The following is a 16,204-nucleotide window of genomic DNA, read 5'->3' on the forward strand; positions in this document are numbered from 1 at the left end:
AAATAAAAAAACCACGGAGATGTCCTATGATTGAAAAGTTCAACCATCCTTAGCGATATAAATCATTTGTATGTAATCTCGCTTGGGTGAGTTAATACTCTGAGGAATCTCCTAATCTACTCAATTATTGGTTGGTTTTTGTTCTATAATGCATGGTCAACCTTCTATCTATATATAATATATATTTATCCACTGTATCACTCTCTGGTTTTTGTTTGGACATTTAATATCTTAAAAGGCATAAATAAAATATGTAAATAAAAGTGAACTGCAACACTATCACAATATAGTAAAAACATTAAAAGATATATTTAGAAGGAGGATATAAATGTTTGTGACAATGACTTGCTAGCAGAGATAAACAACATAATGGTAGAGGAGATGAGCATACAGTTGTGTATAGTGACCCCTGAGGCAAGCGGCTGTATCCACCGAAACACAGCCCATGTCGGGTCTTTCCATTTTGGTGATCCAATAAAGCTGCTTTTAGTTAGAACAGATTTTAAACTAAAATTGGGGGGGGGGAGCCCACAGCTGCTTACAGCTGCCCAGGAGTGCATGGTTCGATGTGGAGTATACTTGAAGGATACTATTGAAACCGGACATTTAGGGAATCCCAATAGAGAGGTTTCAATAATGGTGGAAAAAAAAACTAAAGAAATGAGAGAACAAAGTAAAGGATGCAAATTATCCATGTTAACTTCAAAGCAGCTTGTAAATGCTAAGAAAAAAAAACACAATTTGAAATGTTTATATACAAATGCTATAAGCCTAAAACTAAGATGGGAGAGTTGGCTTATATAGCACTAAATGAAGAGGTAGATATAATAGACATCTCAGAGACCTGTTGTAAGGAGGACAAGCAATGGGACACACTGTTAGGGTACAAATTATATCACAATGATAGAGTGGATCAGATTAGAGGGGTGGTTGCACCAGGGCCACCAAGAGGGGAGGGCGGAGGGGCAAGATTCCCTGGACCCGGTGCTGGCAAGATTTCTGGAGGCAGAAAGAAGGTTCTGCTCCCTTGGTCTGTTTCTTGGACCCAGGTGATTGAGTTAACGTGATAAACCAGGTCCCAGCACACAGGAGCAGGAGAATAACAGACTGAGGGAGGAGCAGACACAGAAAAGTAAGGGTGCGGGTTGGCAGCAGCAGCCTGAGTGGAGGGGTGGCCGGTGCCTATGCTGGAGGATTGAACATATGTTTATATAGTTGCAGCCTTTTACTGTCTTGGATTGTTAAATGAATTTTCCCCTGAAGCAGCTTGGAGTATCGAAACAGGGAACCCTTGTTGGGACTGAAGTGACATTCTTTTGGATTTCACCAAGATAAGTACTGTGGAATATTATGTATGCTTGCAACTGATGGTCATGCTAATAAGCATAATTTTCAAGTTATATTCTGTATCAGTGAGTGTTTTTGCTTTATAAGGACTGTTTTGTCTACACATAATAGTGGAGGTTTTTTTTATGACTGATGATTATAGTGAGCCACCTATATATCGAAGGCTTGCCTTACAAATGGATGTGTCTCCTGTCATTTACTGAGGTCTTTCTTCTCTACTTGTAAAATATTTGCAATCCTTCTGATACAGAGTATCTTTGTAGAATTGGCCATTTCTTTTGGTGATTTCAATTACCCCATTATTGACTGCATAAATGCTATATTAAGGAGCACTAGGGAGGTAAAATTCTTAGATGTAATAATTAACAACAGGGGGAGCTATTTTAGATCTAGTCCTTAGTGGAATGCAAGGCAAGGTACGAGAGGTAATGGTGTTAGATCCGCTGGGAAACAACGATCAAAATATGATCAAATCTGAGCTTATATCTAGAGTTAAGTCACTAAAGAAATCTATTGTAGCAGCATTTAATTTTCGAAAGGGTGACTATGATAAAATTAGGAAAATGGTTAAAAAGAATATAAGAACATAAGAGTAGCCATACTGGGTCAGACCAGTGGTCCATCTAGCCCAGTATCCTGTTTCCAACAATGGCCAATCCAGGTCACAAGTACTGGCAGAAACCCAAATTGTGGCAACACTTCATGCTACCAATCCCAGAGCAAGCAGTTGCTTCCCCATGTCTGTCTCAATAACAGACTATGGACTTTTCCTCCAGGAACTTGTCCAAACCTTTTTTTAAACCCAGATATGCTAACTGTTGTTACTATATCCTCCGGCAAAGAGTTCCAGAGCGTAACTATTCGTTGAGTGAATAAATACTTCCTCCTATTTGTTTTAAAAGTATTTCTATGTAACTTCCTTGAGTGTCCCCCAGTCTCTGTACTTTTGGAACAAAGGTTCCATCCCCTTTATCATTTTGGTTACTCTTCTCTGAATCTTTTCTAATTCCATTATATCTTTTTGAGATATGGTGACCAGACCTGAATGCAGTACTCAAGGTGAGGTTGCACCAGGAGCGATACAGAAGCATAGTATTTTTGTTTTTATTCACCATCCCTTTTCTAATAATTTCTAGCATCCTGTTTGCTTTTTTGGCCACCACCACATATTGAGCAGAAGATTTCCGTGTGGAGTGTAGGAGTGGCCTAGTGGTTAGAGCACCGGTCTTGAAACCCAGATGTGTCCAGTTCAAATCCCACTGCTGCTCCTTGTGATCTTGGGCAAGTCACTTAACTCTCCATTGTCTCAGGTACAAACTTAGATTGTGAGCCCTCCTGGGACAGAGAAATATCCAGTATGCCTGAATGTAACTCACCTTGAGCTACTACTGAAAAAGGTGTGAGCAAAATCTAAATAATAAATAAAACAACACCTAGATCTTTTTCTTGGTTGCTGACTCCCAAGTTGGACCCTAACATCAGGTAACTATGATTTGGATTATTATTTCCAATGTGCATCACCTTGCATTTGTGCACATTAAATTTCATCTGCCATTTCGATGCTCAGTCTTCCAATTTCCTAAGGTCTCCCTGCAATATTTCACAGTCCTCGCGTGTTTTAACAACCTTGAATAGTTTTGTGTCATCTGCAAATTTAATCACCTCACTAGTCATTCCGATTTCCATATCATTTATAAGTATGTTAAATAGCACCGGTACTAGTACTGATTGATCCCTGCGGCACTCCACTGTTCACCCTCCTCCATTGAGAGAAATAATTTAACCTTACCCTCTGTTTTCTATCCAATAACCAATTCCTAATCCACACCAGAACATTGCTTCCTATCCCATGACTCTTTAATTTTCTCAGGAGTCTCTCATGAGAAAATTTATCAAAAGCTTTCTGAAAATCTAGATACACTACATCAACCGGTTCACCTTTATCCATATGCTTATTCACACCTTCAAAGAAATGAGGCAAATTGGTGAGACAAGACTTCCCTTGGCTGAACCCACGCTGACTCTGTCCCATTAAACCACGTTTGTCTATGTGTTTTGTAATTTTATTCTTTATAATAGTTTCCAATATTTTACACGGTACTGACATCAGTCTTACCAGTCTGTAATTTCCCAGATCACCCCTGGAACCCTTTATAAAAGCGATGTCACATTGGCCACCCTCCAATCTTCAGGTACTACAGACAATTTTAAAGACAGGTTACATATTACTAACAGCAGCTCAGCAATTTCATGCTTCAGTTCTTTGAGTACCCATGGATGTATGCCATCCAGTCCAGGTGATTTACTACTCTTTAATTTGTCAGTTTGGCTCAGTACATCTTCCAGGTTCACTGAGATTTCTTTCAGTTCCTCTGCATCATCACCCTTGAAAACCATTTCCAGTACAAGAAAATCTCTTACTTCTTCTGTAAAGACTGAAGCAAAGAATTCATTCAGTTTCTCCGCTATGGCCTTGTCCTCCCTGAATGCTGCTTTTGCTCCTTCATGATCTAATGGTCCTACATATTCCCTTACAGGCTTTCTGCTTCTATTGTACCTGAAAAAGGTGTTACTATGAGTTTTTGTTTCCACGTCAAGTTTTTTTTTATATTCTCTTTTAGCTTTCTTCATCAATGCTTTGCATCTAGTTTGACACTGCTTATGTTGCTTCTTATTGACTTCATTCAAATCCTTTTTCCATTCTTTGAAGGATGTTCTTTTGTATCTAATAGCCTCTTTAACTTCACCTATTAATCATGCTGGCTGTGATTTGCTCTTCTTTCCACCTTTGTTAATACGTGGAATACGTCTAGTCTGGGCTTGTCTCGTAGATGGTCTTTCAACGTCATCATCATTTGAATCAGATTCTCCCTATAACTTATTAAATACTGTGTGTCAGTCTTCTGCTTTCTTTATTCATCCAATAGTATACAGAATTAGTTTGGTAGTCCCTTTCATCCCATTTATATTTCTTAATTTTGACTTGATATACAGACTCCTTAATAGATTGTACTTTGGACAATAATTCTTTATGTTGCATATCAAACCATTCAATGACCTCCATTTGCTTTAAAGAGTTCAGGACTGATTCAGTCTCCAGTTTTAACTCAGTTTCAACTTTAGATGTTTCAATTATAAGCAGCAATAAGTCCTTGCATGACACTTAATCATAAAAGCAGTATCCCCCGGAATTAGAATATTACCATGGAGTTCTGCCATAACTAAACATTTGTGCAACTCTTCCAACTCATACCAAGATGCCTTGAATGTACTAGAAGCCCCTTCCTGTAGAGATGGTCGCTGGAATATAGCTGCCAACTGACCTGCCGTGTAGCTGAATACCTCAGATTTGTGACCATACCATCTAATAAAACAATTCTTGAAAAGTTCAATTAATTTTATTAGCGGGGTACTCAGTTACACAAACTCAAAACGCAGTGCTAATTCCCACTGCACTCAAGTCAGGTAAAGGTTCCTTTTGTATAGGTGCATTATTGTTATACAATACATACCATTTTTAATAGGATATAAGATAATTATATTGTTTTTTTTTCAGGGCCATAACCTGAACCAGCAATGTGAAACATGGCCCATGTCAGCTAGGGTCCTGACGATGATACAACATGACTGAAATAAATTAACTTTAAATATTTGAACATGTGAGCATTTGAGAAACAAATTATGAAGTTTATCTAGTTTTTATATACAATGAAAAAACAGAGATTAAAGAAAATAGTGATTAAACAATTAAAGCGCCAGTAGGAATAATTGGATTCTGGCAGGAATTATGGACCAATGATGAGCTATGCAAGGCAAAAGGCTGTGATCTCTATATAAAAAAAGTTGCTACCAAGATCCTAGCTATCGGTTCCATGAGTTCACATTATTCCACAGCTAGCATTATAAGTGGGAATTAGCACTGGGTTTTGAGTTTGTGTTATTGAGTGCCCCTGCTAATTAAGGGACCTTTATACTAAGCAGCATAAGTGTCTACATACGCCCAACACATGCCAAAATGGAGTTACCGCATGGCTACCGTATGGCTCTTGCGGTAATTTCATTTTTGTCGCATGTCCGATACTACTACTACTACTTAACATTTCTAAAGCGCTACTAGGGTTACGCAGCGCTGTATGCACGTATGAAAAATATTTTTTATTTTCGAATAAGTGTAGGTCATTACCATCCGGTTACCATGTGAGACTTTACCACTAGGTTAATGGCTGGCAGTATGGTCTCAGACCCAAAAGGGGCGCATGGCAATTTTCATTTTGCCACACGTCCATTTTCGGCAAAAATTTTAAAAAGGCATTTTTTGCAGGTGCACTGAAAAATGATTCTGCACATGCCAAAACATACACCTATACTACCGCAGGCCATTTTTCAGCGGACCTTAGTAAATGGACCACAAAATGAATTGGATTTTTCAAGAATTGATTTACCTGGATTAAGTACATGCATAGATGCATAATTTATAAATTAATCCAGGTAATAAATGTAAAGGGAAAAAAAAAGGAAATAAGATGGTAACTTTTTTATTGGACTAACAATGCCTTTTTTGTTTAGCTTTCAAATGCAATACCTTCTTCAGATCAGAAATGAGCAAATGATGGCAAATATCAGAATGTATAAGTGAAACATAAAAGCTTTCAAATGACAGTCTCACAAGCAAAGGTATAGGGATGGGATAAGGATGGGTGATGAGAAACAGGATGAAATGGATGGGTGATCAGCAGTGCTTTTTTTGCGCCGGTACGGCGTACCGGCACCTTTTTCGTGAGGCCCCGCTACCATCCGTTCCTGCCCCGCGCTCCGTTAATAACATTACCTGTCGCGATTCTCCGTCCCCTCCCCTCACCTACCCTCCATCAGCACGTCGCCTCTCTCCACTGCAAGTCACGCGAACTGGTCCGGAAGTGAAGGCAGCAAGGCAGGCATGCAGCAGACAGGTTCCTCTCCTCTTGCATCGCTTCCCTTTAGCGCGCCCCGCCTTTGTGGGTGGGACGCGCTGAGAGGGAAGCAACGCGAGAAGAGAGGAAGCTGTCTGCTGCGTGCCTGCCTTGCTGCCTTCACTTCCGGACCGGTTCACGCGACTTGCAGAGGGGAGGGCAGGGCAGTGGAGAGAGGCGACGTGCTGGACATGGAGGGTAGGTGAGGGGAGGGGAGAGAGAATTGCCAGACTTGCAGAGGAGAGGGCAGGGGAGAGAGGAGAAGTGCTGGGCATGGCTGAGGCGAGGGCAGGGGATGGAGGAGAAGTGCTGGGCATGGATGAGGGGAGGGAAGCGACATGCTGGGCATGGAGAGGAGGGGATAGAGAATTACTGGACAAGGAGGGGAGGGCAGAGGAGTGATGAAAAGTGCTGGGCATGGCTGAGGGGAGGGCAGGGGATGGAGGAGAAGTGCTGGGCATGGATGAGGGAGGGAGGCAACATGCTGGGCATGGAGGGGAGGGGAGAGAGAATTGCTGGGCAGAGGAGCGATGAGAAGTGCTGGGCATGGATGAGGGGAGGGAGGCGACATGCTGGGCATGGAGGAGAGGGCAGGGGGAGAGGAAACATGCTGGACATGGGGAGGGCAGGAGAGAGAGGAGAAGTGCTGGGCATGGATGAGGGGAGGGAGGCGACATGCTGGGCATGGAGAGGAGGGGAGAGAGAATCGCTGGACAAGGAGGGGAGGGCAGAGGAGCGATGAGGTGCTGGGCATGGCTGAGGGGAGGGTAGGGGATGGAGGAGAAGTGCTGGGCATGGATGAGGGGAGGGAGGCGACATGCTGGGCATGGAGTGGAGGGGAGAGAGAATCACTGGACAAGGAGGGGAGGGCAGAGGAGTGATGAGAAGTGCTGGGCATGGATGAGGGGAGGGAGGCGACATGCTGGGTATGGAGGAGAGGGCAGGGGGAGAGTAGACATGCTGGACATGGGCAGGGGAGGGCAGGGGAGAGAGGAGAAGTGCTGGGCATGGATGAGGGCAGGGCAGGGGAGGGAGGCGACATGCTGGGCATGGAGGGGAGAGAGAATCGCTGGACATGGAGGGGAGGGCAGGGGGAGAGGAGGCATGCTGGACATGGGCAGGGGAGGGCAGGGGAGAGAGGAGAATCACTGGGCTTGGGTGGCTGGAGGGGGGGCAGGGGGAGAGGAGGGTTGCTGGACATGGATGGAGGGGAGGGAAGAGTGGGGAAGGAGATGAGATCAGGGAAAAGGAAGAGAGGAGAAAAACTGCACATGGATGAAGAAAATAGGCAGAAGCTGGATCCACTGGACAGTCAAGTCTGCGGAGTAGGACCCAGCTTTTACTTACGGATGTAGGGCAAGAAATGAAGAAGAAAAGTGGAAAGTAAAGAAATAAATGGAAACGGAGTTAAGAGGACAGATAGCAGCAGAATCAGATACTGGGCTAGCATGATCAGAAAAACAGTCACCAGACAACAAAGGTAGAAAAAAATCATTTTATTTTCATTTTAGTGTCTGGAATATGTCCAATTTGAGAATTTACATCTGCCGTTACAGGTCTAGTATCCCACTGGGGATACTGGACCTGTAACAGCTTACAGAAATTATTTATAATAAAAATCACATTATTTTTTTCTCCTATACTACTATAATATTTTCAATCTCTGTTTATATGTGCCATGGCAGGTATAAGGGGTGTGGCTAATGTGGGTGTGGCTATAACAGGAGTGGAGCCATATGTGGTGACCCCGCCCACAATGAATACCGGCACCTTTTTTTCTACAAAAAAAGCACTGGTGATCAGAGGTTGGCAAAGCAATATAATCATATGGTATATAATGTGATAGGACACCCATATCTTAAAGTCCTGTCTGATGGGTTTCAAAATATTTCATCATTTTAATTTCAAAGGTTTTACATTCCTGAATTGTTTTAAAATGTCCTTTTAGTTTTCTCCCAATTAAGTCATCAATGCAGTGCTCTGTGCTGCCATACAGGAGTGTCAACCTGGTTAGCAATGCCTGTGCAAGATGATTCTTGTCTTAAGCATCTGGCCTGTCTCTCCAACATAGCATCCTTCTTCACATTGTTTGCATTGAATGATATATACTACATTTGAAGATGAGCATGTGTAAGATATGGTGAATGTTTTTCCCATGTGCGTGACTTGAAGGGTGTGGGGGTCCTGTAATATGAGCTGGCACAGTTTGCAGCTTGGTATATTGCAAGGGTGTGTACCATTCTCTTCTGTTTCAGTTTCTATTGCAAATTTGCTTTTCACTAGTTTTTGCTTCCGATTAGGTGGTGCTGGCTGGCTGACTTTTTCAGTAATTCATCACACTAGAGTAGTGGCTGTAGATCTTTTATGATTCTTCTCAGTTTTCCCAGCTCTGGATTGTATGTCACTATAAGGGGCACTCTCTGTGTGGTTTTCCTTTTTTTGTACTGCAATAGGTCTTACCTGGGTGTTTTACTGGAAGAGGCAATCTTCTTGCAGATTATTTTGGGGTTGTTTTATTTGAATGATTCAGGATTTTGAGGTGTTTAATTCTCTCTTTTGGGTTAGAGCATATAAAATGGTATTGTGTAGCTTGGCTGTGTGTAACGGACCTTTTTGAGTGTGAAGGGTGGAAGCTAGAATTGTGGAGGTAGCTGCATCTGTCAGTTGGTTTCCTGTAAATAGATTTTTTTTTTATTACATTTGTACCCCGCGCTTTCCCACTCATGGCAGGCTCAATGCAGGCTTACATGGGGCAATGGAGGGTTAAGTGACTTGCCCAGAGTCACAAGGAGCTGCCTGTGCCTGAAGTGGGAATTGAACCCAGTTCCCCAGGACCAAAGTCCACCACCCTAACCACTAGGCCACTCCTCCACTCCAATCATGTTTGTATGTAGCCATTGTTTTGTCTAGAAAGTTGATTTTTCTGTGGAGTGGTCAATTTTTATTTCAATTGAAGGATGGTATGCATTGAAAGAATTGTAAAATTGTTTTATAGTTACTTCTCCCTCAGTCCAAATCATAAAAATGTCATCAGTATACCAGTAGTATTTTAGGGGTTTAGCCTGATATGTATTCTGGCCTTTTCAGGTTCTGCATTGAAAAGGTTTTTAGATTGTCATGCCAGTGCCCTTATTGCAGTGCCCACAATTTAAAGATAGTGAGTTAGTGAACTGTAAGTCATTGTGAGTTAGAATGAATTAGATTAATTTTGTCATACCTTCCAGTTATATTGGTAGTCCAGGGTGATTTGATTTTGATTTGATATACCACTTAGTACAATAAAGTGTTCAAGCAGTTCACAGTTAAAAAAAATAGATAGATAGATAGATAGATAGATAGATAGATAGATAGATAGATACAGTCTCTAAATCCAAACAAAAAAAATCACATAATCACAATATTTTCTTAAACAAGAAGATAAAGCATAAAATTATTTACTAAAAGAAATTCAACCCTTCGAGAGGCCGTAATTATCTTTGAATAACAAGACTTCAAAGCAGTTCAAAATGCAGTGTATCTAGGAATAATATGAAATTCCATGGGTAACAAATTCCAAAAGAAAGGAGCCTGCATAACAAAACACCCTATTTCTGGTGGTTGTGAAACTAACAGAATACAAAGCTGTATCAGGTATTTTTGAGAGCACAAGGCTCGCAAAGGTGTAAACTTTACTAATGTGTCTGATGTTTTTAGAAATTTATCAGCTATAGCATCTGCATGGAGAATGTTGCTGTATAGTGATTCTACATCCATTGTGACCAGAAGAGCACCAGATGGTAGCTGCTTCATGTTTTTTAATTTGTTCAGAAAGTCTTCATATGAAGCTGTTTGTCTTGTGCATTAAGGGTTTAAGAATCCTCTCTGTAAGTCCAGATATTTCCTCTGGGGTCCTTTTACCAAGCTGTGAGGAAAAGGGCCCTGCGGTAGCAGTGGGGGCTGTTTTTCCCTTGCATCATGGCCCTTTTTCCTGCAACAGGTAAAAAACTCCTTTAAAAATGGCCATGCAGTAAGACTACTCTTACCGCATGACCATGCGGCTGGGAGCACTTACCACCATCCATTGAGGTGGCAGTAAAGGCTCCTGTGGTAACCCAACAGTAACCAGGTAGTGGTCAGCACTGCCCAATTACTGCTGGGATAGCGCTGCGGTAAAAAAGTGTCATTGTGCCGGAAATGGCACGTGCTTGAGGCAGAACTACCGCCAGAGGCTGCATTAAGCCAGTGGTAGTTCCAGGTTGCCACATAGCAAATCTTTAGTAAAAGGGCCTCTCTGTGATTGATCTGTGAGGGTTTCCAGGTTTACAGATTTTAGGCAGCATATATAATGTACCCACAGAAGTATAGTTTGGTATAAGTTTCTTTAGATGTGGCTGTACTTGCTTTGCAAGTGTCGTGATAAGATTAATCCTATGTGGATTCCTCTAGTATGTATTGACTGAGAGCTGCCTGTGCCTTATATAAATTTTTATGTGTCCATAATCACTGCAGATATTCCTTTTTCTGCAGGTTTGATAACAATGTTTTGGTTATTTTGTAGGCTTTTTATGACAGTTCATTCTAGTGGAGAGAGGTTTATTCATTTATTAGGATTTATTTACTGCCTTTTTGAAGGAATTCACTCAAGGCGGTGTACAGTAAGAATAGATCAAACATGATCAGTAGACAATTAGAGCAGTAAAAATATTCGAACAACAATACAAAGTGTATGGCATGGTATACTACTTGCAATGACAACACAATATGTACTAGAACATTTTAATTGGTAGTGAGAGGTAAGGCAAAGTTGTAACATATAGATGAGTAAGAAAGTAGGAAGAATTAGAAAGTAAGGTGATTGATTTGAAGAAAGTTGCACGTGAGGTCACAGAGATGGTTAAATATTATCTCAGCTAGGATAGGAGTGGATAAACATGTCCCACTGCCGTATGTGCAGCCCGAGTGTGTGTGAATGAGACTAACAAGTTAGTTACTTCTTCCATTAAAGGCTTGGTTGAAGAGTCAAGTTTTCAACTGCTTCCTGAAGCAGAGGTAGTCTTGTGTTAAGCTGAGCTTTTCAGGCAATGCAGGTTGTATAGAATTTTCTTTTGTTTAATGGAGAGTTGTGATTTTACCCAATGACCAGAACTTTCTATGCAGCTGTCCAGTTTATTGTTTTGTCCATCATATTCTTTTGTTTAAAATTGTATTCCGGTCTGTTGAGAATCTCTCTTTTGTAGAAATATACTTTCAAGTGGAGTTCCTTAAAGAACTCTTCTAGATCTGAATATAGTTGAATTTCATCTAGTGTTATTGGAAGGACAACATTCTATCTCTCCCTGTTTCGCACTCCCCAATTCCACCCTACCTTTCCCTGTGATACTGTCATTGGAATGCTGTTGTGTTTCACGTCTATTCTGATTTTTGCTATCATTTGTTCATTTCTGAAGAAGGTTTTGCCTTCGAAAGATAATGAAACATGGATTGTTAGTCCAATAAAAAAGGTATCATCTTATTTTTTTGTTTTATCTCTACTTACTACCTTTAAAGGTGTACTAATACGGCTAGATACCACTTTATTCAAAATTGATGCACAAAGTAATCTTCTCACCCTATCATATAAATATAGATTATCAGATCATTAGTCAATATAGTGAAGGAGTGGCTTAGTGGTTAGGGTGGTGGACTCTGGTCCTGAGGAACTGAGTTCAATTCCCACTTCAGGCACAGGCAGCAACTTGTGACTCTGGGCAAGTCACTTAACCCTCCATTGCCCCAGGTACAAATAAGTACCTGTATACAATATGTAAGCCACATTGAGCCTGCCATGAGTGGGAAAGCATGGGGTACAAATGTAACAAAAAATAAATATAGATTTCTATAGCAATATCTTTAGAGATACCAGTATCCAATATTATAACTTTTTATAATAATTTAAGTACACTTTTCAAATGTGTACTTAAATTAGTACTACAATAGTCCAGACACTATTGTCATTTTTCACTAGTTATTTCAAGAAGAGCAAAAAATTCAAAATCACTGTCTAGTGAAAAAAATCAAGAAATGACTTTGAAAATTCTAATTCTAGTGAAACATAATGTCATGTCTAGACTGCTGTAGTACTCGTCCAAGTTACGCACACATTTTAAATATTTTTATATGATATTAAAAAATATCTGTGTGTGCACATATGTATGTGAGTGGTTTATTACTTATTCTTTTACTGTTTGGGGATACAATTTTTTCTCACACATTTGTTATTCTTAATTTATAAACTATGCCTCAGTTTAACAACCCTCCCTTCATTCTGCCAAGTCTATGTCCCTGAATATGCCTACACTTAGGTAAAAGAGTGTGTCTTTACATGCATAACCCATGGAATAATTTTATAAGATACCTTGTACATGCATAAAACAGATTATGTGCAACACATCCTACCCAATATTATCCATATACTGATCTTCAATAATTTATAAACAATTTTAATGTGTACTATTTCTTTATTTCCCCCTCTCCATTAAACACTCCTAACTTCCCTACTGGTCAAGTCACCCAAAATATAGAGCTGTTTTTTAAAGGAAAGAATTGGCATAAATATATCTATTAATTTTGACAAATAGATATATAAAAACCATGGCTCGACTCCTTCGGGAAACTTTTTTTATGTGGCTGTTCAAGGACAGACCCACTAAGAATTGTGTAAATATGAACACTTCCAGGACAGGTGGCACCAGACACCAACCTTCACCACCCTTCCCTCCCCCCCCCCCCCCCCCCCCCCCCCCCCCGTGCTTCTTTTTCCCTTCTTCTCCAGTCTTTTCCATTTGAAATCAAGCCCTCCCTTTCAGAATAAATAGTGAGATTTCATGCCTATGGATGAAGAAATGGATTTTATTATTGCTGCATCACTTGGAAGATAATCTTAATACTTTAAATATCTACATAACATAACAATAACACTTGCATTTTGTTTCCCCATTAAAACCAAGATTCAGTCTTGTCAGTCGGCTAGCCTTAGACCCACTGCTGTCTGCTCATTGCATTGCATTACATTACAAAACAGAAGATACCACCAGGAGGGTGGAGGTACACTAGTTTCCTAAGTGAAAAGATGCAGAAGCAAGAAGTAGGAAGGGTAGGCTCTTCTCAAAGACCGGAGGAGATGTCTGGTGAAAATCAATTCTTTATTGCAAGAAAACAGAAATGACTCAACTCAACACAGCTGTGTTTCGGCACTGCCACGCACCTTCCTCAGGAATCTATACAACAAGGTATTTAAAACATATACAAAAAATCACAATCACCAAAGCCATAAAAGAACATATCTCTGAAAGGAAAATATATAAGATTTCAATACATATATAACTCAGAAATAGATGGATTAGTTTGTTTATTTATTTATATGTAACAACTTATTATATATGTATGAAATAGATGGATTAGTTTATTTATTTATATGTAACACCTTTTTATATACAGTATGTATTGAATTCTTTTATATTTTCCTTTCAGAGATATGTTCTTTTACGGCTTTGGTGGTTGTGATTTTTTGTATATGTTTTAAATACCTTGTTGTATAGACTCCTGAGGAAGGCATGTGGCAGCGCCAAAACACAGCTGTATTGAGTTGAGTCATTTCTGTTTTCTTGCAATAAAGAATTGATTTTCACCAGACGTCTCCTCCGGTCTTTGAGAAGAGCCTACCCTTCCTACTTCTTGCTTCTGCATTGCATTACATTACATATATACTATTTTTCAAAGCTATGTATAGACCATAAAAGTTCCAGTACATCTCAACATCTGCTCAGATTAGGGGGTTACAATAAAAGCACCTTTCTACTACTCTCTGTATTTACACTTCAGCTTTTTGATGTCATGCCATCTCCTGTTCTCAATCTAGCCTCCTTGGTTCAAAGAGAAAGTCCCGGTGCTGGCCGCAGCCTATGAGTACCGCTGCTGCTGTGATTTTAAGGTTTTTGTGATCATTACTAATTGACTATTAAATGCTCCTTCAGTCGATGTATTGCTGAATCCCAATCGATTGACCCCTGAGGAAGGCTGATATAGCCGAAACATGGACCGTGTTGGGTCCTAATAAATGTTTTTTTGAGCATCTTACCCTTGTAAGTGGTGACTGATCTCTTGACATTGGGCCCTCTCCACCCCATTTCTGTTGTGTTCGATTGCTGTGGAGAGTGTGAACCCCGCTTTATCTCTCTGTGTATAAAACCAAAATTGACAGGAAAAGAACACTGAAATTATGGAGTTTTCCAGTCATCAATAGTTCACACTATTTGAGCAAAAGGGCACAATGTTTTGCAATAATGCTCACTATTGTGAAATAATGCATACTATTGCTCCAAAATGAAAAATAAAACAAAACAAAACATAAATTACTCAGGAACAAACAAAATGAAAATGTTTGCTAGCACATACCTAAAAATAAACACATGTATTCAGAAATGTAATAATATCAAAATGTCTGTTGTCTTTACAATACTTTGCCTTACCTTGACTTCCTGATCATTAGCTCTGCATATCAAGGAAGAAAAATTCCATCCAGCAATACATACTTACTTTTTACCACTCTGGAGGTTGTCACCACTCCACTCTTCCTAGACAATTTAAGGCATTATATATAGGGAATCATTGCACAGGAAGGAAAGAAGAATGATACCTAAGGAGGTTTCCCTGCCTTTCACAACACAGATATTCTCAGCTTTCAACAGTTCCTAATGTTAAGGAAACAACAATAGACACTGCATAAGAATCACACCTCTTGAAATCCTTTATGCCTGCACACAAGGCTTCAAGTTTAATTTATTTTAAGATGAATTTTTTTGTAAATAAAATTTGAATTTGTTAATATTTCGATTATACGGTACCTCTGTTATCTGATCCATGTATGACAGAAAATATGTGAGTGATTATCTGTAAGTGGTTTTGATATGTGTGATATAGAGGTACTGTATGAGTTAAATATGTGTGTGCATACATGCCAATATTTTGGCTACACTCTATTCTGTAAGAGTATGCATATATTTGATAGTGTGTATATGGATGGAGTCTAAGCGGACTGTAAACAGGACTCACCTACATGAAATTTATTGAATACAATAAGTTACGGATGAATTTCCCAAACCTAGGAGTGAGCTCTAATGCTAGTGTAGGTGCTTATGCCTATACACATTTGCAAGTGTATACCCAGTTATGTATTTATAAAGGAAAGTAAGTACCTGCTTTTTTTTTATATAGCAGTGATTCTCGAACCTGTCCTGGGAGGATTCCAGCCAGTCAGGTTTTCAGAATATCCACAATGAATATTCATGAGATTGATTTGCATACACTGCCTCCTTGGTATGCAAATCTGTCTCATGCATTTTCATTGTGGATATCCTGAAAACCTGACTAACTGGGGTTACCCCAAGACAGATTTGGGAATCACTGTTTTATAGAATAGGCACCAAATAGATGTCCTTTTATAGAATTGCCCTTCATGAGAGTAATTTTATAATGTGGCATCTAGTGTAAGAGCATTTTCAGGCATCTACACCTGGTCTGGAGCAGAGATAGGATTAACAAGTGATCAAGATGTAAGCATCAATTCATCTATTTCAACTTCTTTGAGGATAAAATAAGAAAGCTTAAAGGCTGACGCACTGAGTGTGGAATTAGTAGGAGCAGAGGACAGACAGCAAGATGGAGAAAAGTGTCTAACTATTTGGTTTTCTCAATTTGAATCCACATAGAACTTTATGACATTTGTGGAACATAATAGCATTTGTAATGTAATATGTCAACAAGCAGGGAGGCATGGGTCACACCTATGTCAGGAAGCAGTCAAAATGTGGTGTGGGGTTGCTGCCCATGGGATGGTGCTTAGAGCCACTTAACTGGTTAGGAAGAACAATTGTCTGGAAGACCGATTAAGT

Source organism: Microcaecilia unicolor, chromosome 2 (assembly GCF_901765095.1).
Source record: "Microcaecilia unicolor chromosome 2, aMicUni1.1, whole genome shotgun sequence".
Classification (NCBI taxonomy): Eukaryota; Metazoa; Chordata; class Amphibia; order Gymnophiona; family Siphonopidae; genus Microcaecilia; species Microcaecilia unicolor.